The sequence below is a fragment of the Terrapene carolina genome, unplaced genomic scaffold (genome assembly GCF_002925995.2).
Source record: "Terrapene carolina triunguis isolate 2854851 unplaced genomic scaffold, T_m_triunguis-2.0 Scaffold104, whole genome shotgun sequence".
Classification (NCBI taxonomy): domain Eukaryota; kingdom Metazoa; phylum Chordata; order Testudines; family Emydidae; genus Terrapene; species Terrapene triunguis.
The window spans coordinates 1,849,391-1,873,726 of record NW_020664455.1 but is presented as its reverse complement, the minus strand read 5'-3'; the positions used below and the strand labels follow the sequence as shown (position 1 = coordinate 1,873,726).

The window sequence follows — 24,336 nt, the reverse complement described above, 5'->3', positions numbered from 1 at the left end:
CTTTCCTCTCAGAACTCCCCACATTGCCAGACACAGGGTCCCTGTTCCCAGAGGCCCACTTGCCTCTTCTTAGAGCACTGACTGATCAAATGTGTTGGATGTCCAGCACGAAAACAGGCCATGTCCTCAAGTGGCAACAAACACAATGTACTGAGATTCCCCAGTCCTATACTTGAGGGAAACGTTTAATGTTTTGGGAGCATTGGTGAATATAGTATAAACCTGCCTACGAGAGGGCAAAGACATGCCACCCTCTGCGGCTTTACAGCCCAAAGGAATCCTCCTAATAGGGCTAGTGTTCTTATCACAGCTCACCAGGTCTCTAGCCAACTGCTAATTTCCTAAAAGAGGAGGAACATTAGAGATAATTTTCAGAGCAGTAGCCGTGTTAGTCTGTATCAGCAAAAAGAACAGAACAGGAGTACTTGTGGCACCTTAGAGACTAACAAATTTATTTGAACATAAGCTTTCGTGGGCTAAAACCCACTTCATCGGATGCATGCAGTGGAAAATACAGTAGGAAGATTATATATATATATATATACACACACACACACACACACACACACACACAGGACATGAAAAATGGGTGTTGCCATACTAACTATAATGAGAGTAATCAGTTAAGGTGGGCTATTATCAGCAGGAGAAAAAAAAACTTTTGTCGTGATAATCTGGATGGCCCATTTCCAACAGTTGACAAGAAAGTGAGAGTAATAGTGAGGGGGGAAGGGAAATTAGCATGGGGAAATAGTTTTTACTTTGTGTAATGACCCATCCACTCCCAGTCTTTATTCAAGCCTAATTTAATGGTGTCCAGTTTGCAAATTAATTCCAATTTTGCAGTTTCTCATTGGAATCTGTTTTTGAAGTGTCTTTGTTGGAGTATTGCGACTTTGAGGTCTGTAATCGAGTGACCGGGGAGGTTGACATGTTCTCTGACTGGTTTTTGCATGTTATAATTCTTGACGTCTGATTTGTGTCCATTTATTCTTTTACATAGAGACTGTCCGGTTTGGCCAATGTACATGGCAGAGGGGCATTGCTGGCACATATCACATTGGTAGATGTGCAGGTGAATGAGCCTCTGATAGTGTGGCTGATGTGATTAGGTCCTATGATGGTATCCCCTGAATAGATATGTGGACAGAGTCGGCAACGGGCTTTGTTGCAAGGATAGATTCCTGGGTTAGTGTTTTTGTTGTGTGGTTGCTGGTGAGTATTTGCTTCAGGTTGAGGGGCTGTCTGTAAGCGAGGACTGGTCTGTCTCCCAAGATCTCTGAGAGTGATGGATCGTCCTTCAGGATAGGTTGTAGATCCTTGATGATGCGCTGGAGAGGTTTTAGTTGGGGGCCGAAGGTGACGGCTAGTGGCATTCTGTTACTTTCTTTGTTGGGCCTGTCCTGTAGTAGGTGACTTCTGGATACTCTTCTGGCTCTGTCAATCTGTTTCTTCACTTCAGCAGGTGGGTATTGTAGTTGTAAGAATACTTGATAGAGATCTTGTAGGTGTTTGTCTCTGCCTGAGGAGTTGGAGCAAATGCCGTTGTATCTTAGAGCTTGGTTGTAGACAATGGATCGTGTGGTGTGGTCTGGATGAAAGCTGGATATATATGAGTTTAACACCAGATGTTGAGGGGGCAGTACAAGGAGAAAAAACACCCCACACAACAATCCCCTCCACAACCAGCTGCTCAACACGGCTAAGCGTGGCAACACACACAACAGCCGTGCTGGTGTAGGAGGCGTAACTCACATTTTTAAACCCAATCACTTTCCCACAGCTAGAACGCACTCCTCCACTGAGCCAGAGTTTAGAGGCAAAATCCACAACCCATGGCCATAGGCTAAACACTCAGAATCCACAACCACCAGAGGTCTCTGTTCCCCACATGGCAGCCCAGGGGGGCAGACAAAAGCAATACGGAAATTAAACCCACCACCACCACCAAACTAAACAAACACAACAAGGCAAAAACCCATTTCCCCAACAGAAAGAAACACGGAGAGAACAGCAGAGCACACCCACTCTCATCCTCACTCACCCAATCAGCAGAGAGGGAGAATATGACTCTATAGGCTAATGGCTAGTGCATGTCCCAGGATGTGGGAGACCCAGGATCCAGCCCCCACTTCTACTGACTCTTCAATTATTTATCCCCTCACTGCAGTACCTAACTGCCTTTCACAGACAATCAATAGCACCAGCATAGTCCCTAGTGCACTTGTGCATGTACTGCCATTTTAAAACAGAACCGTTTTAATCAGCTCAGGCAGAGGAGTCACTTGCCTGACTTTATGGAGTCAGCTGGGATAGCCTGATTGATTGGCAGTATGTTGAGATATATTACAGCATGTGTGTTATTTTAGTTACCCACATTGGTGTCCTCTGCATCTCAGTGCAACTCCAGGGCTCCCCTAAGTACTGGATTAAAAGCAAAGGAAATCTCAAATAATGGGATAAAGTGAATGTGCCGGGGGGGGAAAAATTACCGAGTTAGATTACGGCAGATGAAACACTCAGGGCTCCAATACAAAATGCAGGGAGTTTATTTAATGTGTTACTTTTTTAAAATAAGAATACGCTCACTGACTTGAATTAGTAATTTACCTGTCTTAAAATATGCTCGGCCTTTGGAGCTAGTCTTGTTTTCCAATGTAGTGAAATAAATGGGAAAACAGCCAGTCTCCTAGGGAGCGTGCTAGCTAGCTGGACTGCCAGCGCAATGGAACACTGTTAGCATCAGCTGCACAGTAAACTGTGCATCCGACATACAGGCTGCATGCAAAGGAACTGATAATGACTAGCAACAAATGATAGAGGCTCATTAGTGGCAGAGTACGACACTGAGGATCCCAACAGTGACTGGGTCAAATTAAGCACAGTTTATGCCATTTCCATTTGTTCATGTCTTAATCATTTCCTATAATGGTTGGTATCTTTTTTTTTAAACCCCTATAGATTGCTGTAAATTATAAATCCGCCCCAGGAGCACGATGTACATTGATTTCATCACTGCATTGTGACTTCCTGAGTGGAAGCTTCATAAATCATTGAGGGCACGTGGACCTGATCCTGAAGGTGGCAGATCCACTCAGTTCCCATCCACTCCCAGTGAGCGCTGAGAGGCATAAGTTCTCAGGCCATACTGGAGCAGCCTGGGACCACTAAGCAAACATGTTGGGTCACGCTGCACCACTGATTGCTAGGTAGAACTCCTCATTGATTTGAATGGAGTCTCCTGCTTAACAACTGAGAAGCCTGCACCTTAACATTCCATGTTTAGGTGCACAGAAGGACCCAAACCACAAAGCCCCAATCCAGATCCAGATCCTGCCCCAACGTACCAGAGTTCAGATGTGGCACTCTGAACTGGTTCAGGCCCAGCTCTATTTGAAGCAGTCAGTGGAACGGGGTGCACATGGGTGGAGTCAGCTCAGCTTCAGAAAGTTAGTACATAGTAAAAGTAAGTAAGGGATTTCCTGTTTATATTCGTGAGCCATGGCTCCTTCTCTCCGCTTGTGTAGGTCTGGAATTCCCAATAGCAGCCCTGAAAGTGGTGTTCCTGACTTATTTCTGAAAAATGGCAAGATTGGGAAAAAATATACTGTAAGTAAAACAGCTGTTCTCAGAGGTCTGAACAAGGTAATACGAGTCACGATGCCAGTCTTGTGTTCTTAGCTCTGCTAACTGACTTACCGCTGGCAAGTTACTTAGGTCTCAATTTTCAAAAAGGTTACTGAACTTGAGACAATTAAGGCCGGATTTTCAAAAGAGCTCAACCTCCATTTTAGGTACCAAAGCGAGTGGCCAGATTTTCAGAAGAACTCTGCATATTTGCAAATCTGGTCCTTTTTTAGATGCCTAAATGGGAGCTTGGTCCTTTGAAAATCTGGCCCTGAAGAGGCCTGTTTTTCAGAGCGTGGGCGCCCAGCACTTTCTGAAAATCAAACTCCATTAAGGTGTCTCAAGCTGGGAGACCACAAAAAGTGGAGGTATCCAAAATCTCTAGTCATTCCGGAAAATCTTGGCCCCGCTGCCACTGACTTCCTACTTCAGTATGAAGTTAATGGGTGTTGAAGGTGCTCACAGAATCAGACCCTACCAGGATATAATGGACTGACTGGGAGTGTTTTGCTGATCCTTTGAACTACAGGAAAGAAAGTTGGCTAATAGGAGGACAATTCTGTTTTTTTTACTTTGGAAGTACTCCAGTTTACTTCACTGTAAACTGCACCTGGGACGACCTCAAAAATGAAATCAGTAAACAGAGCATAAGAGGCAGTGAAATAGGACCATGAGAATTGCCTTCCCGGAACAGACCACGGCCCTCTTCTTGTGTTTTTATCTGATGTGGTTTGAATGAAATAGTCTCCTGGCATCTCCTAGGGTTTACTCAGATGTTCTGATAATCATTTAACTGCCGCAGATCCCCAGGAACCTGGTGGTTTGAACCTTTCTCTCTCCTTTATTTCAACTGGCAAGTTATTGCCTCAGGCCCCATTTTGATGCAATTTATATAGGGATGTAGGGGGGAAAAAATCTCTCCGGCTGCAAGGAAAGACTCGAGTCTGGAAATGGCAAGATTCTCAGCAGCAGTGGCAATCCCAAGGGCAGCAGCAACAGGCTGCTAGGAAGTTTGATCAGACAGACTGCACGATGCTGACTGCCGCCTTTGCCATAATACACCACCACCACCACCCTCCGTTGGTCCATCAGGATTAATATCCTGTTTCCAGCAGTGGCCAATATCCATCGTGAAAGGGGAAATAAACCCATCATGTGCCGGGTTCATCTCTCCTGTAATTCCATAGGGTCAGATTCTCCTCTCCCTTACACCAGTATGACTCTGCTAACTACAACGTACTATACAGCAGCATGAGTGAGTAGAGTTACACCAAGGATGAATCTGTCCGGCAAACACATGGTGGAGAGAACTCCTTTCTGAACTCTGGGGTGATCAGCTCATGCCCTGCCACCTGCGATTTGAGTACCCCATCGCTAACCTAGCTTGCATAATTATTATTTTGAAAACAATCATAAAATTATCCTGCAGAATTTGTGCAACAGCAGCAGCCTATAAGGCTAACTTGAAAGAACATGTCAGACTTGTCAGAGAGAGAGAGAGCACGCGCGCATATCTGCAGGACTATACAGCTTTTCCTGCATTGCCTGAAGGGTTCATAAATTCACTTGCTCAGCTCAGGCTTAGTGGGTGGTTTTTAGGGCCGTCAAGCGATTAAAAAAATTAATCGTGCGATGAATCGCGCTCTTAAACAATAACAGAAGACCATTTATTTAAATATTTGTGGATGTTTTCTACCTTTTCAAATATATTGATTTCAATTACAACACAGAATACAAAGTGTACCGCGCTCACTTTATTTTTGATTACAAATATTTTCATTGTAAAAAACAAAAGAAATAGTATTTTTCAATTCACTTACGTACTGTAGTGCGATCTCTCTATCATGAAAGATGAACTTACAAATGTAGAATTATGTACAAAAAATAACTGCATTAAAAACAAAGCAATGTAAAACTTTAGAGCCTACAAGTCCACTCAGTCCTACTTCTTGTTCAGCCACTCGCTCAGATAAACAAGTTTGTTTACATTTACAGGAGATAATGCTGCCCGCTTCTTGTTTACAATGTCACCTGAAAGTGAGAACAGGCATTCGCATGACACTGTTGTAGCTGGTGTCGCAAGATATTTACCTGCCAGAGGCGCTAAAGATTCATATGTCCCTTCATGCTTCAACCACCATTCCAGAGGACATGCGTCCATGCTGATGACAGCTTCTGCTCAATAATGAACAAAAGCAGTGCAAATTGACACATGTTCAATTTCATCATCTGAGTCAAATGCTACCAGCAGAAGGTTGATTTTGTTTTTTAGTGGTTCGGGTTCTGTAGTTTCCATATCAGAGTGTTGCTCTTTTAAGATTTCTGAAAGCATGCTCCACACCTCGTCCCTCCCAGATTTTGGAAGGCACTTCAGATTCTTAAACCTTGGGTCGAGTGCTGTAGCTGTCTTTAAAAATCTCACATTGGTACCTCTTTGCATTTTATCAAATCTGCAGTGAAAGTGTTCTTAAAATGAACAACATGTGCTGGGTCATCATCTTATACTGCTATAACATGAAATATATGCAGAATGCAGATGAAACAGAGCAGGAGACATATAATTCTCCCTCAAGGAGTTCAGTCACAAATTTAATTAATGCATTATTATTTTTAATGAGCATCATCAGCATGGAAGCATGTCCTCTGGAATGGTGGCCGAAGCATGAAGAGGCATATGAATATTTAGCATATCTGGCATGTAAATACCTTGTAATGCTGGCCACAAAAAGTGCCATGTTAACACCTGTTCTCGCTTTCAGGTGATGTAAGAAATAATAAGAGGGCAGTATCATCTCCTGTAAACGTAAACAAACTCGTTTCTCTTAGTGTTTGGCTGAACAAGAAGTAAGACTGAGTGGACTTGTAGGCTCTAAAGTTTTACATTGTTTTATTTTTTAATGCAGTTATGTAATAAAAAAATCGTCATTTGTAAGTTGCACTTTCACGATGAAGAGATTGCACTACAGTACTCGTATGAGGTGAACTGAAAAATACTATTTCTTGTTTATCATTTTTACAGTGCAAAAATTTGTAATAAAAATAATAACGTGAAGTGAACATTGTCCACTTCTTATTCTGTGTTGTAATTGAAATCAATATAGCTGAAAATGTAGAAAAACATCCAAAAATATTTAATATATTTCAATTGGTATTCTGTTTAACAGGGCGATTAAAACTGCGATTAATCGCAATTAATTTTTTTAATCACAATTAATTTGGGGGGGTTAATCGTGTGAGTTAAATGTGATCAACAAAGCCACTAGGGCTGTTGATTAGTTACCTTTGTTTTCTTTAATTTTCCTAATGTGCAATGAGGAGCTTGGAGATTTCCTTACATTAAAATGAGCCTATCGCCACCTGCTGGATGAGGTATTTTCTTCCCTTGGTAAGAAACAAAAGGGTTTCTGGGGAAAATAGAGCGTGGAGCAAATGATTGGCGAAATTAATGTCGGCACTGGAACACAAGCCCACAATGTTCTTCTTTCACCACCACCCTCATGAATGACTAGAAGGAGGGACATGTGGTTAAGGCACCTGATCATGAGTCAGGAGAGCTAGGTTCAATTTCCAACTTTTCCACAGACTTCTTAGGTGACAGTGATACAAAGTCACTTAATTTTTCTCTGCATTAGCTCACCCTCTGTACAATCAGGATGATAATGCTTTCTCCTACTCTGTCTGTCTTGTCTACGTAGATTGTAAGGTCTTCGGTGCTGAGATTGTCTCTCACTATGTGTATGTACAGTACCTCACACACTCAAACCTCAGCTTCAGATGGGACATCTAGGCTCTACTGCAGAAGAAGTAATAATAGTATTTGAAGGTCAGTGCTAAGAGTGGTAAGTCTGACTGCATAGCAGCTGAAAACCTGCTGACCGCTTCACACACACCTTTACGCAAAACAGCTTTCTCTGAGGCTGGGAAAAGTTTGCTTAACTTTTCTCCCAATTATTTTTCAGTTCTGGGCATTCTACATGTCTAGAGCTTAGCTGAGACAAAGGAAAGCAAGCAAAGGCCTTGAGAGAAGTGTTGTCATGTCATTTCTAACCCCATTCCAAGCAAGAAGTACCGCCACTCTCACAAAAAAAATGTCTATTCTTGTGGAATTTGTAGCCCAGTTTTGCAGATCCAACAGGCTCATATAAGCAGCCAAACTGCACTTTTAAAGACCACTGTCGCAAACTGGTGCAGTGACGAGAGCTATAGAAAGCCCTAAGACACAGAGGTCAGTCCAAGTGAAAGAGGGTAAGGTGTTACCAAGGAGGTTGAAACAGAGATTTCTCTTGAAATCTATGGAGGGAGAGGAAGCATATGTTTAAGTATGAAACATCTAATATTATACTGAAAAAAATATTTCCTGACAAAACAAGCACCACATAATGAACAAGGGTGACCAGGTGTCCGGTTTTCAAAAAGGGATCCTGGTGGCTCCGGTCAGCACTGCCGACCGGGCCATTGACTTTCCGGTTGGTGGCGCCATGCAGGGGGCTGGCAGGCTACCTGATAGCCTCCGAACCACGTGGCTCCCAGGAAGCAGCTGGCATGTCCCCTCTCCGGCTCCTATGGGTAGGTGCAGCCAGGGGGCTCTGCACGCTGCCCTCACCCCAAGCGCTGCCTCTGCAGCTCCCACTGGCTGGGAACTGCGACCAATGGGAGCTGCAGGGGCTGCACCTGTGGATGGAGCAGCACGCAGAGCCGCCTGGCTGCACCTCCACGTAGGAGCCGGAGAGGGGACATGCCGCTGCTTCCGGGAGCTGCTTAAGGTAAGCTCTGCCCAGAGCCTGCATCCCTGACCCTCTCCTGCACCAGCCCTGATTCCCTTCCCACCCTCTGAAACCCTCGATCCCAGCCCGAAGCACCCGCCTGCATCCCAAACTCCTCATCCCCAGCCCCACCCCAAAGCCCACACCCCCCCAGTCAGAGCCCTCACTCCCCCCCATGCCCCAACCCCCTGCCCCAGCCCTGATCCCCCTCCCACCCTCCGAACCCCTTGATCCCAGCCCAGAGCACCCTCCTGCACCCCAAACCCCTCATCCCCAGCCCCACTCCAGAGTCTGCACCTCCAGCTGGAGCCCTTACTCCAGCCCCCTGAGCCGTCCCAGTGAAAATGAGCGAGTGAGGGAGGGTGGGGAGATCAAGTAACAGAGGGAGGGGTGATGGAGTGAGTGTGGCTGGGACCTTGGAGAAGGGGCAGGACATGGGCAGGGCCTTGGAGGAGGGGCAGGGCAGGGGCAGGGCAAGGGTGTTTGGTTTTCTGCGAGTAGAAAGTTGACAACCCTATAAGGAACACCAGTAAAGAAATGCAAAATATATATTTAACAAAAACTTTTAAAACGGTCTCTAAAACTTGTGATTGGCTTGCTCCCTCAGTGACGAACTAAAACCACCAGCCTGAGCCAGGCATCATTCAGAGTACCAAGGCCACGCTTGAACAGTTCCACCATTTTGATAGATTCTGTCATTTCCAGTGATATTTCCTATGCTTCAGATGGGGAATTCAGCTGGAGATAGTAGACTCTTCCAAAAGAACAAGACATTTTAAGAGTGGGGCTGGTGTGCTACAGAAATCTGGGTCTCCCACATTCCCTGACGAGTGCCTTAACTACTGGCTATTCTCAGAGTGAGGCCTGGTCTACACTGGGGAAGGGGGGGGGGTCGATCTAAGGCCTGGTCTACACTTACCCCCCAATTCGAACTAAGGTACGCAACTTCAGCTACGTGAATAACGTAGCTGAAGTCGAAGTACCTTAGTTCGAACTTACCTCGGTCCACACGCGGCAGGCAGGCTCCCCCGTCGACGCCGCGGTACTCCTCTCGTATAGCTGGAGTACCGCAGTCGACGGCGATCACTTCCTGGTTCAACTTATCGCGTCCAGACAAGACGCGATAAGTCGAACCCAGAACTTCGATTCCCAGCCGCCGAACTAGCGGCTGGGTGTAGACATACCCTAAGATATGCAACTTCAGCTACGAGAATAGCATAGCTGAAGTCGACGTATCTTAGATCGACTTAGACTGACTTACTTCGCGTCCTTGCGGCAAAGGATCGATGGCCGCTGCTCCCCCGTTGACTCCGCTTCTCGTTCTGGTGGAGTTCTGGAGTCGACAGGGAGCGCGTTCGGGGATCCATGAGAGTGGCTCTCCCCTGCCTACCCCCGTGCCCCAAAAAATTGTATCCCGGACCTGAGAAACATTCCTGAAAAAAGTTTAGTTGAAACAGCTATTTTCCCGAAAAAAGTTTGGGGTTCAAGATGATATTTTTCCAACCAAAAAGTTTCATCAAAAAATCCCCAATCAGCTTTCTAGCCAATGCACCTCAAATTCAATGTGCAGCATCTCTTCGAAACCTAGTCTTGGGCCTCTCTTGAGAAGATGTTCCTCAGCGTGCCAGAATGCATCAAACTGTATGGTGAATTTGAGACGGAGACAATCAGGTCTTAGGTCGAGACTGCCAAATTCATTTTTACTTGTGATCTAGCCCAGAAATTTAACCCACTCCAGTTATGATATAGGGAGCCAACTCTCATCCACTTTCAGAAACTACACCCTGAATGCTATTACTTGTTGAAATGCATAGGAGGGAGTTAGTACTTTTCTCTGCCATTTATGTACAAAAATATTGTATGCATGTCTTCCTGTGGATCCTAACAATGGCAGCTGACAGCTGCTCCTAGAGGAAACCTGTACAGTTATTTGCCCTCATTTCCCCTGAGGGGACAAGTGAAGTAGTCCCTTTCTGTTGCAGTTGATATGTGAAAACTTACACTAAGCTAGCTGTAATAGCACCTTTTGACTGCTTTATTGATTTCCGCTTTACTAGGTTTGCAGTTTCTGCTGTTTCCCCTTTACAGGCTTTTTCCTGTTCTTCGCTCCGAGCGAACTAAAAAGGTAGATGACAGCCATAAAACGTCCACTTTGGCAAGGCCACTTGTGGGATACCTGAAGGGATGTGTGCCTCGCAGGAAACCCCACACCTTCACCAAAAGTTAGCATCACACAGAAAAGATCTGTGATCAGTATGGAAAAGAATTAGATTCCACGTACAGAAAATCCCCCTGGTGCTTTCATTGGATAAGCTACTCTTCCCTTCCCACCCCCTAACTTGTTATCTAGAGTTGCTTGCATCCATTGCAATACCTACCACATTCCACCCCAGAGGTGGCTGCTTTTGCCAGCGGCTTAAGCAACCTCCACTAGCATATGGTTTGTGATTTTGTAAAGCACTTTGAAGTTGTAAGAGGTCCAATGAAGCAATGATAAAAATCAGTAGCACTGGGGAGAAAGAGAGATGTATGTACATTGCTCTCTGTGTATAAATGCATTGGTGGCGCAGGGGCAGAGGAGAGGTTGTGTGGGCATGATCACTCTCAAAGGATAAATTGTCAAAACCAAAGTGAAACAAAGAGATCCATTTGCACAGCAAAGTCTGTGACTTGAATTTCTAGCACGCAAAGAAAGCAGGCATGTATGCAATACCGGAATTACTTCTGGGTAACTCATGAGTGGACCAGACTGAAAAGAAAGAGAAGGAGTAATTTATTAAACAAGAAGCCAGTCCTCAATGGGGATCCTGTGTCCAAGAAATGCTGCCTGCATCAGAACTTTCCCCCTTGATTTGGAGATGAAAGTCATGCGTCTGGAGGTTGCTCCCACTGCGGCCAGATGGGGCTTGCTGGGCTGCCATTTCCACTGGGCCTCAGCAGGGGAAAGAAGATTTTTTTTCCCCCTGACCAAGTTCTGTGTGGGGGGGAAAGGTATTGTGGCTGATCAGCTCTGCCCCTCAACAGCAGGAGTGGGTTTGTTCTTTTATTTACAGTGTATGGCATCCATGCAGGAATAAGCTTCGTGGAAATAAATTAGGACTTATTTTTCTGACAAAGAGGTTCTGATGGCTGACAGGCAGCAGAATACATTGCAAGTACCAAAAAAAAAAAAAGGCTTGCTGTGCAAGTGGCGATTCAGTGAAGATTCTAAGGATAATGGTAATTAGCAATGGAGAGAGAGAAATACTCAGAGGCCTCACGCCAGTTGGACAGCCACAAGCGACTGACATCTCTGTGGCTGAGGAGGTTAAATTCTTCAGTAGGATAGAAAGAAGGGGATGAGTTCATTCTCTGTCATGTGTTTCTGTCTGAACAGAATAAAGAAAGAAATTACTTGTATCTGGCACCTTTCAGACTCAGGATATCCCAGAGCCCTTTGCAATGATGAGTTTAGATACTGACAATGCAGCGACTGGGGAGGCAAATGCAGCATCCTTCATAAGTGTGGCAAGATGCCTCTCACTCACATATCCCTGGACATTCAAAGTTTTTGCCTCTTCAAGAGCCATGAGAATTGAACTTCTCCCTGGGATAGGGAGATGGGAGATAGGTTTAATGCCTTAGCCACAAGAATGCACCTTTAACTTTGAAGCAACCCCCTTTGCTGCTCAAGTCTTCATAAACTATACAAGCCCCAAGGGAAGACCCAGAGAGAAAGATGCCATAACATAAGTTATAAGATATACAAGACCCACTGAGATCCATGCTTTGAGGTCCTGGAATGAAAGGCACCACGTGAGAGTAAGCTGGTGTTTAATATCAGGGCACTGGTAATTGAAGATAGAGCTTTTCACCTCCTGGTGCTGCATCCAGCATCTATTTGGTGGTCTTCACAAAATGAGTTGGTGGTATCAGTTCAATTCCAAAAGAATACAAGGTCCCATCATAAAAGTATTGCCACTACTGGCACCTTTGCAAAGATGGTCTTGTGGACAAGGCACTAGGATGGGCATCTCCTTGGTTCTGCTCCTGACTCTGCCGCTGACTCTCTATCTGACATTGGGCAAACCACTCAACTTATTAGCTTCACTTGCTGTCTATCAAATGAGAAGTCAGTGAGGTTAACGCCATTAAAGTCTGCGGGGTGTTCAGCCAGAACAGCGATCAGTGGCATACAAAAGCTTGTGAATAAATAGGTTGGCCTTCTCAGCAGCGGGGGCTGAACAGTCCTGCAGACTGAACTCCACTCTCACTGTCAGAGACGGGCCCCTCAGGTGAGAGATGGGGCACGTTGGGGGGCAGTGGGATGGTGAATGAAGAAGGCTTGCACTGTTATTGAGCTACGCTCTACCTGCTCTGTGGATTAGCAGAAGACTCTAGTCTTCTAATTATATTTATCATGAAGAGTGGCAGGTTGGTAACATTTACTTTTATGTAACACAAGTGGTTGAAATTTTTCTAGTGATTTTTTGTCACAATGAAAATTTTCACAAAAGATGTGTTGTTGTTTTTTCAAAATATTCCGTTTTTTAAGCAAAGTGAGTATTTTTTCAGTTTTTGTTGTGCCTTTCCACACCCATTCTCTTATTTCCCATTTTTAGGGGCACAATGAAAATGAAAACACAAAGTGAAGGTTGCAGGGGACGGGGAGAGATAAAAGGGAAAAAAGCTAGAACACCCCCCCCCCCCCAAAAAAAAGTTTGATTCATGGAAAATGTCAAACAAACAAAAAATGGTTCTTTTATAAAACCTATGGAATGCAAATGATTTTGAATTAAAAACAAGCAAAAAAAACCCCACAGAAAACTAACATTTTTCTTTTTCAGCCATCTCCAATATGCAATTTCCCTCCATGTGGATCAGCAGTAGAGACTCAACCTGGCACCTTCAGTATCGAAGTACAAATGAGTAACTTCATGAGCTGGCAAAGTAGTAGGTAATTATCCTACATGTGAACAGGGCACTGGAGGAGGATGCAACACACATTTTAGAAGCATGTTACATATATTTCAGAAATAAACCTAATCACGTCTTCCTAGACATTCCCTAATTTACTTACATATCTGGAGTTTCAGATAAGCAATCTCTAGGTATGATCTGGTATCAGAGGGGTAGCCGTGTTAGTCTGGATCTGTAAAAAGCGACAAAGAGTCCTGTGGCACCTTATAGACTAACAGACGTATTGGAGCATAAGCTTTAGTGGGTGAATACCCACTTTGTCACGCTAGGTATGATCTGATGGTATTTCATACCTGGCTTTCAGCTTCACAGCATATCTGTTCCTCTCTTTCCCGGAGAACCACAACACACAGACAAAGGGAATTTTTTCCCTAATTTTAAAAAGTTCTAGCCCTCCCGTTGGCTCTTTTGGTCAGGTGCTCACTCCTTTCCTTTTACCTGTGGGCTTGTTAACCCTTTACAGGTGAAGCAAGAAGAGAACAACCACCAAGAGGGATTCCATAGCCAACTGGCTGTCTGGGTGTCCACAAAAGGGAGCTATCCCCCCCCTCATTTATCACAGAGGCAATCAGGGCTCATGCTCACACTGCAAACTTGGCTCCTTAAAGAGCCATGCTGACTTGGACTGTGCTCCAGTATCTGTGCTTTGCTGCCTGGAATACATATCCGGAAGGGATTTCATGGCTCTTTGATCAGCATTAGCCACCATGCCGGGATTTGTTGGTAGTTCAGGGGAGCATGGCAGGTAAGGCTGACCCAGCTGTCACTCTCCTGCTCTGGTATGCCATTCCACCCCTGAGACTCACAGAGACATGACTGCATTAAGAGCGCACAGCACTTCTGCAGGCTCCTGGCTTAAGAGGCCAGGTTGCTGTGGAGATGCTCCTCACCATCAGCCCCAAATGAGTTTTAGAGCCTTCCCTCTCTATGATGTACAAGCCAACGAAACATGGCTTCTCTACATTCTAAACCTGTATGCAGTACACCGTACCTAATACATATAAACCAGGTGACAAATCTGTCCTGGGCCACTGGAGGAATTTCACCCAAGTGACCAAGCCCTAGTCACACATGACTGCTGGCTCCTTTGAGCAGCTGGTACGGTGATCCACAGAGCAGGCAGGCAAGTGGAGGACAATTCAGAGAGCAAAGAATTGAAAACAAAATGAAAAAAAAAATCAATTCATCTGAACTGAGCCAGGGCAGGCAAAGAACAAAGGGTCAATAGACAAAGCTGGAAACTATAGACCAGCGAGATTAATATCAGTTGTGGGTGAAAATCTGGGAAACGAAGGTGAATAGAAACAGCTTTTTTAAAAGATAAAGTTTAAAAACTGCCTGAGATTCAAAATAATTAACCTAGTTCATGTCATGCTTTCACAGCACCTGGAAGATCCTGGCAAATCTCACTAGTTCAGTAGGATTATTGCACTTGGATAAAAGGCCTGGACTGAAATATCAGGTGCGTGGGAAGTGGTGCATTCTTCTCTCACTACAAACCGTGCTATGCTGCCATGCAAATGAGACCTAAAGCCGATACCCTGATTGCTTGCACTAATGAAGATTCTACCCTGTTTTTTGCAGATGTGGGGGTTACTAACATCAGTGCGCTGGTCAAATTCTGATTTGGAAAACTAAGCTCTAGCTACCTAAACATCTCTCTGCAGGTCAACTGGATACTGTATTTGCTCCATTCCTTACCCGAAAGAGTTGGGTACCCGTGAGCTGTTATAAAGATGGTGCACTCCACCTGAGAGGCAGCTGTATTCCGTGCTGTGAAACAATCTTTGGGAAAAAGGCATGGGGTAGGTCAATATGGGTCAGCAAAAAAGATTCGAGGGGTAAAGTGAAAACCTTTTTATAGGTACCTGAACTGGTAAAGGGCCTGGGCAATGTTGCCTGATGCATATTATAGTGAAACTTTCCCCCATCCCATGACTCGGGGACTCAAGGACTTTTTCACCTGTCTGATTATTGTAAAAGTTAAAACAGAGATAGTCAAACAATCCACTGTAAGCATTAGCGTGAAAGTGTTCAAATAATTAACCAATTAAAGCAAACCTGGTAATAAATGTACAATGTCATTATGTAGAGGGAGACATTTAAACCTTGTTCCAGACCATCTCAAGCTCAGTAAACTAGTTCAATGTCTTGTCAGATCAGTACAGTGGCTAGATTCAAAGCTTCTGGCGTCTTGCTGCCAGAACTTGTATAATGGGACTTTGGAAGAAGCAACTTTTCCATTAACAACATCTCAGAGTAGCCTCCTTCTCTGTTGCTCCAATGATGTGTAACACACACACGTTTATTATTCGCAGAGCAACCTCTCTTTTGTGGGATGCTTCACAGTGCAATCCCAGCCAAGAGATTTATGGGGAACACACAACAGTGTTTTTCATTCTGCTTTGAGAAGTAAAGGCGAGTGTCTCTCCCTTTCTATTAAAGCTTAGGAGCGATGCACTTTAACAAACAAAACAAACAGCCAGTTTTCTTAGCGAGAAGGAGGAATGCCGCCTAGCAGCTTTGAAAGTGTTCTGCAGCTCATTTTGAGGTTGTAGGGTGACCAGATGTCCTGGTTTTATAGGGACAGTCCTGATTTTTGGGTCTTTTTCTTATATAGGCTCCTATTACCCCCCACGCCCTGTCCCAATTTTTCACACTTGCTGTCTGGTTACCCTATGAGGTTGTGCTGTTGAACTCTGTTGTCTTTGTCTGTTTCACACCATCAGTAGGTTTCCTGAACCTCTAGAAAAAGGGAACATGAATTGCATTTTGTATCCATCATGAACCCTTTCTGCTTTTAAGTGCTAAGTGATGACATAAGTGTCAGCCACTCCCCCCCACCCCAGGTGTCTGAAGATGAATAGCATGATTAACACTGATGCATGTTCAATTGTGTCCCCTTTTTTCTAGTCTAAAAGTAACTTCTAGAGTATAAGATCTTGCTTCCCATTTCTTCCAGCTAGCAGGGATGACGGAGCTGAGGCAGCAGCCTGGGTTTCTATGGCTGGTCAGTACCTAGGTTTATAAAGCCATCTGCCACTGGCCATCTGAAATGCTTCTTTAAGTGAACCCCCTACCCTGGCATCATTGGACCACAGCTAAAGACACAGTATCTGAACTTCTATGAGCATTTATTTAGGACAAAATTAGGTCAGGCAGCTGCATCAGACTCCCTCAAGCTGAATTTACTCCTTTACCCTGATACCATCATTTTGAGATTACAGCTTGCAGGCTGCAGGTAGGAAAATAAATTAATTTAGTTCTTTCTCCCCACGGGTCCTTTCTAATCCACTGCAAAACTACAATGTTCTCCAAAATGTAATCTAAATCCACAACGAGTCTATCCTCTTAGCCAGGGTCCCCTCACCTCTTGCCAGCTTGGGTCACACCAATTTGCTAGGTTTGCTTATAAGTGGGAAAAATTGGTCTGTTTTAGAATTCAGTATGACTCCCAACATCTGACCTCCGGCTGTACATAGATGAAAGAATGAAGAATAAACAAAGAAAACTGGGGAGAGGACGGGGGTTGCTTAGACTGATCCTGAATTTTGGATTCCTCGCTTTTTTAAAAAGAATGCATTCTTTGGAAGGAAACAAAGACCCTTTCCTTGGATTGCAGTTAACTGGTCAGTGACAAATATAAAGTCAGACATATTGGCCTCTCCTTTAATCAATCACCCAACATGGAATTTCGGGTAGAATGAATGGACTTGGAAAATCAGATGAATATGTCAGGCAGAATTCACGCACTCCAACACCACATGGTGGCCAAAATGACCATTTTTAACATATTTGTGTACTGCAGCCATTTTAAAGAGACAGATCATACCCGATCGCCTTTTAGGGGAAGAAGCCACCCTCTTTGTGCCTGGCAAATGCATAAGGTATAATCATACTCCCTGCACTCCTGAGTCCTACGACCGCTCCTTCTGACCCCGCTATGCAAGCAACCCCTAAAGGGACAGGGAGGTCATGGGGCCAAGAAGTCAATGTTTGCATGTACAGCGACATCACTTTTCCCTTCGCTCACTGGTAGCTTGCTCAACAGCACAGAACTACTCCTCCTCCTTCCCTGGAGACAAAGGGCTTCGTAAGAACATTTGTGAGGCCTGCATGAGGACCCACTGAATTCAGATCCAGCTCTGAACATTGTAACTCAGCCTCATAGCAAGGAAGAAATGGAAACTCCTGCAACTATTGTCTGCAGCAGAGGAACAGTATTCCGGGGGAACATTGAGAATGCCTTGGCATGAGCGGGGAGGAGTGCAAGTGGCATGTGTGTGGTTGTGCATACTATGCCGGTAAGACTACTTTGGGGGCAGAAAAGATGGCCAAGTGATAAAGATTTGGCTTGCTATTACAGTGAGTACTACCCACATAAAATACCTAGAACTGGGTTAGAATTGATTCAGATCCAGGCATTCATCCAAACATAAATTAAACAGAATATGAAGGTCAGCAAACAGGGTCTTGAAAAGTTCTGAAGGTATTGGTGCTACTATAATGGGCCCTTTCTAGGCTCAGAGTTTTGTTCAATACTCATTCTGTTGCAGTTAAAATACTGAGTGATTTAAAATCCTGGAGAGAAATCTGTACAATTCTCTGTTTAATTTCATTGGGAGATTTTGCTTCTCAGCTAGGAAGGATCGAGGGGAACATCCTCACAAAGAACATAAGAATGGCCACACTGGGTCAGACCAAAGTCCATCTAGCCCAGTATCCTGTCTTCTGACAGTGGCCAATGCCAGGTGTATCAGAGGAAATGAACAGAACAGGTAATCATCAAGTGATCCATCCCCTGTCGCTCATACCCAGCTTCTGGCAAACAGAGGCTAGGGACACCATCCCTGCCCATCTTGGCTAATAGCCATTGATGAACCTATTCTCCATGAATTTATCTAGTTCTTTTTTGAACCTTGTTATAGTCTTGGCCTTCACAACATCCTCTGGCAAGGAATTCCACAAGTTGACTATGCGTTGTGTGAAAAAATACTTCCTAGAAGTTCCTTTCTGCAAGCAAAGGCCTCCTTAGTCATATTTGCTCTTGCATTTCAAAAACATACCTTCCCCTCTCGTTGGTAATGTCACTTTCTGCCTTAGAGTTCAGAGTTTTCTGTTAATTGGGGGAAGGAGCAGCTGTTTAATGAGAATGCAGCCCTTCCTTCCTTTTTAAGTGTGCTAAAGGTAGGCAAGAATTGTAGGCAGGAATTTTAAACAAGAACAGCAAGACTGAAAAGTCCCCAGATTTTCATCTTGTCACATGGGGCCCTATTTTTCCCTAAAGATAAGTTACTTAGGAGAATACTTCTGCTGGTTGCAGTGCAATGGCATCGTGCTCTCTTATTAGTTCCCATGGGGATCAGTTCCCCTCACGTAAGTTCTAAGGTAACGTCTCTGTGAAATGAACTGGAAAACGGCCACCATCTTGGAATCTTCCGGGAAATATAATACCCAGAATCGTTTGGATGGAAAGAGAGAGCACCTTCATCCCTTAGAGGGAAAGTTCAACTCTCAGTCAGCTGAGGGAGCTGCTGTACAACAGAGAAAGCACCTGGCAGGAGGACATCTGTCTTACAGAAGTTAGTCCCTGACCCTCCAACCCTCTATAAATTCCGCATCAACTTTTTATTAGAAACTTTCAGATTTTTTTCTCAACTGTGATGGCTCAAAATAAAGACATAAAAAAGTTAACAAAACCAATGCCTTTCATAGCCTAGATTCTCATTTCATGCCACTTGACCTAACTTGGTATAGTGAGGGGACATTCGCTTAAATAAAGATCTAAAAGCCACTTTGGCTCCACTTCTTGTGGATAACAGCATCTGTTTTTCTTCAGCTCGCTGCCTCTGAGCGGCTGTGCACCTTTCAGACTGTACACTTCAATGTCAGCTCAAGGTCAAACTGTAGTTAGCTCCAGACGAGAGCTGAGCCTCCCTCCCTTCTTGCACTGCATCTTCTGGGAGTGCTGGATCCCAGCCTGGCAGAGTAGATTCAAGCCAGAAGCTCAGGGCGCAGATTTTCAGTTTTTTTGGATTCAGACTTTGTGGTGGGTGCCATACTGGCAAATGCCTAACAAAGGAAGCAAACAAGGGAAGCTGCTTAGGGAGATTTAGTGATTCAGTGCAACGCCTCTGCAAGCTGTAATTTACAAGGCTTGAAACCTCATTTATGTACCATTAAAATTTGAAGAGTCAGAAGCCCTTTAGCATTAGATGATGCACTGAACCCGACCAGATAACTGCTAACAAAACACACTATGGCTAGGAGGAAGCTATGCACATATGTACATTGCTAAAATATGCGAAGACGACACACAAGAACTGGTGCAAAAAATAAGGCATAAAGCATGGACTTTACCATGCTGACGATCACAGGACCAGTGCCACACTCCATCTGCATGAACACCCGTGCGATGCCCCCTTTCTCCCAAAGAAAAGAAATATCAAGACTCCAAACACAATAAAAACACAATTCTTGGCGTATGAAACAAAAGTCACTCAGCACACAACCAGATATCAGGTGATATCACAGCCACTGTAAAGGTTGCCTGGTGTCAGTTCTGGGGGTGGCTTTTGGATGGATAGTATGTCCTCTTTTGGTATTATTTCACCATAAGAATTCATATCTGTGAGAGCTGATGAGTTATTTGCCCTGAGGAGCAAATGTGGGAAATATTGTACCTTTTCTTAAATAAAAATATTGACTCTTTTCTTACCCCACCCCCGCAAAAAATTAACTTAAAGAACAGATTCCAAAATCACTGGTCAGAGAAATGATCAATTCTTGTGCCATTTCACAAGGAAGAGGAAGCAAATCCAGTTGTGTGTGACAACAGCATGAGGGATGAATTCAGCCTATAAGGGGAGCACTAACTCCATTGATCTCCCTGCTGCTAGAACCTCACAGAGCAGAATTGGCTCCAGCTGAGCCGAAAAGGGCCTGTGAAACCCAGCACACGTAGAATAACAGACTGAAAACAGTGTAAAAATACACACAAATAATAATACAGGAAAATAATACAGAAGCCTACATTCCAACCTACTCTTCAGCCACCCACTCACACAACAGCAACAATTCTGATAAGCCTAGCAACCAAAGATGTAGGGCATTGTTTTCCCTTGAGTGATAAAGCAGGTATACACACTTAGATGTACTGTATAGGTTATTAAGCATTAAAGGAAAGACCATTCTTACAAAAAAACACATATCCCAAAGTACTGTTTTAGTTTTTATGAGAGAGAGAGAGAGAGAGAGAGAGAGATCGTAATAAATCTGAAAAGGTCATTCAGGATTCTTCTTTTTATTTTTAGGACGTAAGCTCAGGGTTAGTATCTTGGCAGCTGCAGCAACTGTGAAATATTAAAGCATTTGTTGTCGTTCGTTGGGCGAGTGGCTGGATGAACTACTTGCTGGATTCTTGGGAGGTCTGGCTGGGTTGCCAGTATTTGCCAAGGAACCAGAGGGATGACATCCAAGCCCAGGATATTTTATGACATCTGCAGGAGTAAGGGCCCTTGCTTACAAAAAAAATAGCTTTTAAAGGGAGCGGGTGTAACAGCATCAGCACAAAGCAACTTTCAGTTGAAAAAGAATTTGTATCGTTTCACACCAGCTCAGCCAGCAGCAGCAACCTTTTTTGGCTCCCTTTGTGGGGCTGCGGGAAACAGACCTCAAAGATCCTGGCTCAGGTCTCATCTGTGGGTAATGTATCGGATGCATACACAGGGCCACGTTCAGAGGTGATGGCTAAGGGTGGTGTAAGTTACTTGTCAGTGAGACGGTATCCATGCCAAAGAAGGGGAGGATGTAACAGGTATGGATTAAACTCTCCTGTTAGTTGCCTTTCATGCTACAGCCCTCTCTGCCTGCCCCACGGCATATAAATCACACCAATTCTGGACTTCCTTAGACTCAAGGGGAAATTCAGAAAGGATGGGTAAGGAGGTGTACATCAGTAAGTGGGTGGGAGTCTCACGGAAGCAGCCTAGCTTTCTTTGATGTAAACCTCCCACCATAACGAATAAGAAAACGGAAGTTATTTGGGCCAGAGAGAGATCCTGGTCTGTACACTTCGTAACATAGCACAGTGAGGCACTTGCACACGACAGTGGCAAGCAGTGAAAAAGAACCAACAGAAATAGGCAGGAGAAATCTATTGAGAGGTCAGTAGGAGATGTAAATTAGATTAATTTAGAGTCCCTTAGATTCACTTCTAACCATCCCTTGTGCCACCAGATTGGAACATAGGGCTCCTAGGGTGTTAGATCTGCCCTTGGTTTGACTACGGGCAGATGGACTCAATTTGCAAGATGCAAATATTCCCATTTAATTCCAGTTGCCTACAAACTACTACATCCCCTGCTCCCAGACTACTCAGTATTGCTACTGGTCAGTGCTCGCCTCCTGCCCATTTTGCCTGACTAGCTGCTTGACAGCCAGCATGGTACGCATTTGAAAGAAAGGACTTTGTGTCTCAAGAAAAAATTCAGATGCAGCAGAATACAATGCATCGGCCATACAATGATATATTAGGACCTGACATGAAGTAACATGATTTACTGTGATACTACAGGATGCAAAGTGCCAGACTATGAAATGAAATTATTGGCTTAGCGATATATTCCAGTAAATTCAAGCTGCATCGACCTGATCTCCATTTCTAGGAGGCAAAGGTTTGCACACCCGGCAAGGAAATGTCCCATTTTCCTTCGAGACACGGAGAAGTGTGCTTCCTTGGGATTCTTTTACCAAAGTGACAGATTAACCCTTTCTGTTACAGTGGGCCAAGACTAATAATGGTGCCCCCTTGACCTTCACTTCACCTTAGGGTAGGAGGGATAGCTCAGTGGTTTGAGCATTGGCTTACTAAACCCAGGGTTGTGAGTTCAATCCTTAAGAGGGCCATTTAGGGAACTGGGGTAAAAATCTGTCTGGGGATTGGTCCTGCTTTGAGCAGGGGGTTGGACTAGATGACCTCCTGAGGTCCCTTCCAACCCTGAGATTCTATGATCTAAGTAAAAAAAAAATCCTTTACCCTGGAGTCTCCTGACCCAAGTTACCAAATCATTATTTCCATAGTGCCAGTGGGGTGGCCATTTTGAAGGCAAGAAAGACAACAAAAAGAATCTCCCTGCCCCCAAAGAGCTTCTAATCTAAACAGGCCACACGGATGGCAAACCAAAGGGGCAGGAATATTTAGGGCATGCTTTGTTAGTTCCAGGTATGTGTGTTTCCTAACTCCCGTTCTGGATGGTGGGCAGGGCAGGACGAGGGTTTTCAAAACCCTTCTGGGAGGAGCGTATCTGAAGGAGAAGCATTGTGGGGGAGGGAGGCAGGGAATGTGTGCATGAGGGTAGCAGGTAAAGATGCACTCTTGACAGCAGGAGACACAGAAGTTGTGTCTACTCCAGGGGATTTAGGTCAAGTCTTGCTAGGCTTCAGACCCTGAGCTCCAGCCCAAGCGTTGACAACACAGCTATTTGAGAGCACTAGGCTGAGCCCTGCAAGCCGGGCTGGGAGGCTTATGGCTGTGAGCTGTGTAGACTTAACCCTAGTGAATTGGATAGCTTCTGGCAGTCCTGCCACGGTGTCAGTTAAACATGCCCTGAGCTCCCCCAAGCTGCCTGAGGCTTTCTTACACTGGGACTCTCACTGGTGCTCAGACCAGATTTAAATGTGACCTGGTGAAAAAAACCCACAGGGCGTCAGAGCCGTGTCAAGGATCCCCACACAATGGTGCTAGCACAGGAGAGACTGTTTAGCCAGAGTTCTGTACTGGAGACAAGGGCAGTTAGTCACGAGGCTTGTGAAATGCATACAGACCCTGGTCGTTGACAGATGGGGTCAAACCTGGGATCTTTGAAGCTTAGTGTATGAGCCTCTACTGCATGAGCTAAAAGCCACCTGGCTCTTAGCCAAGGCTGTCGCAGACTCATCAATCTCTGGCTGGGCTAGGTGCCACTAGAGGGGACAGAACACCACACCAAGCAGGCCTGGGTTACACCTGGACACAGTAAAGGGGTGTGAAGAGAGATGAATGGAGATGGAGGCAGGGATTAGGAAGGTGAGGGCATGGAGACTGAATTGAGGGTTTCTCAGTAAAACAGACAACCAAGACTGAGAGAAACAAAAACAAAGAGTTTAAGGGAAATTGGCTATGCAACCTCCCTCTCTCAGCGGTGGTTGTTTCCTTCATTTGCTGTTGTTTCAGGCCTTGGCAGCTACAGCCCAGCCCCTCCCTACATCAGATGACGTCTGCACCCAGATTCACATTCCATCTAATCTGTGGGATTAGCCTGCTATATCTGCATGGTACAGGTTGTATATGTAATCGCTTCAAACCATCCAGGAGAAATCTGTAAACCAGGCAAAACGGCCATGTGCTGAATGCACTGGGTTTGGATTCAGATCTTAAACTGAAATATCGAACTCTGCCAAAATGTCTAACAAGATTTCTAAAATAACTTCTCTCTCACTCCAGGAGCTTATCTATCACGGGATACTATTTCTTCCACAAAAATTTCCAAAGCTAAAGCTAATATTTCATTTTACTTTTGGCAATGTCAGAAACAATGTCGAATTGAACTTGAAATGCACTCCATTTCTGGGGGGGAGAAGGGGGGGGCTGTGATTTCCCATCACTCCTTATGACACTAATTATACACACAAGGCAACTTCATCTGCACTGAGCAGAATGGCTCAATGCACGGTGGCGTTCACTCAGCTCAGATCCTTGCATTGCTGAGCGAGTCAAGCGTGCATTGTAACTGCAGTCACAGCAAGTTTCTGATGTGCTTCTCCAAGACTGGCTTGCTTTCTTCTCCCCCCCGCCCCTCAACTCCCACTCTTCTTCCCAAAGCATAAAGTCTTTCTGGAAGACCATCAGAGATGACTTCCATCTAGTTCCTTCATCAGCCTACATTTGCCACCTCTTCCGCACATTTTGCTCCTTTCCTGTTTAATAATATTTCATCACCATAATAAA

General features: G+C 44.7%; 1 protein-coding gene across 1 annotated transcript in view; it reads right to left on the bottom strand.

Annotated features, from left to right (window-relative positions):
* The window catches only part of LOC112118973 (cytosolic carboxypeptidase 6), a 1,367,858-nt gene that overhangs the window by 276,090 nt on the left and 1,067,432 nt on the right, over positions 1-24,336 (bottom strand). The gene's annotated exons all lie outside the window — the stretch shown is intronic.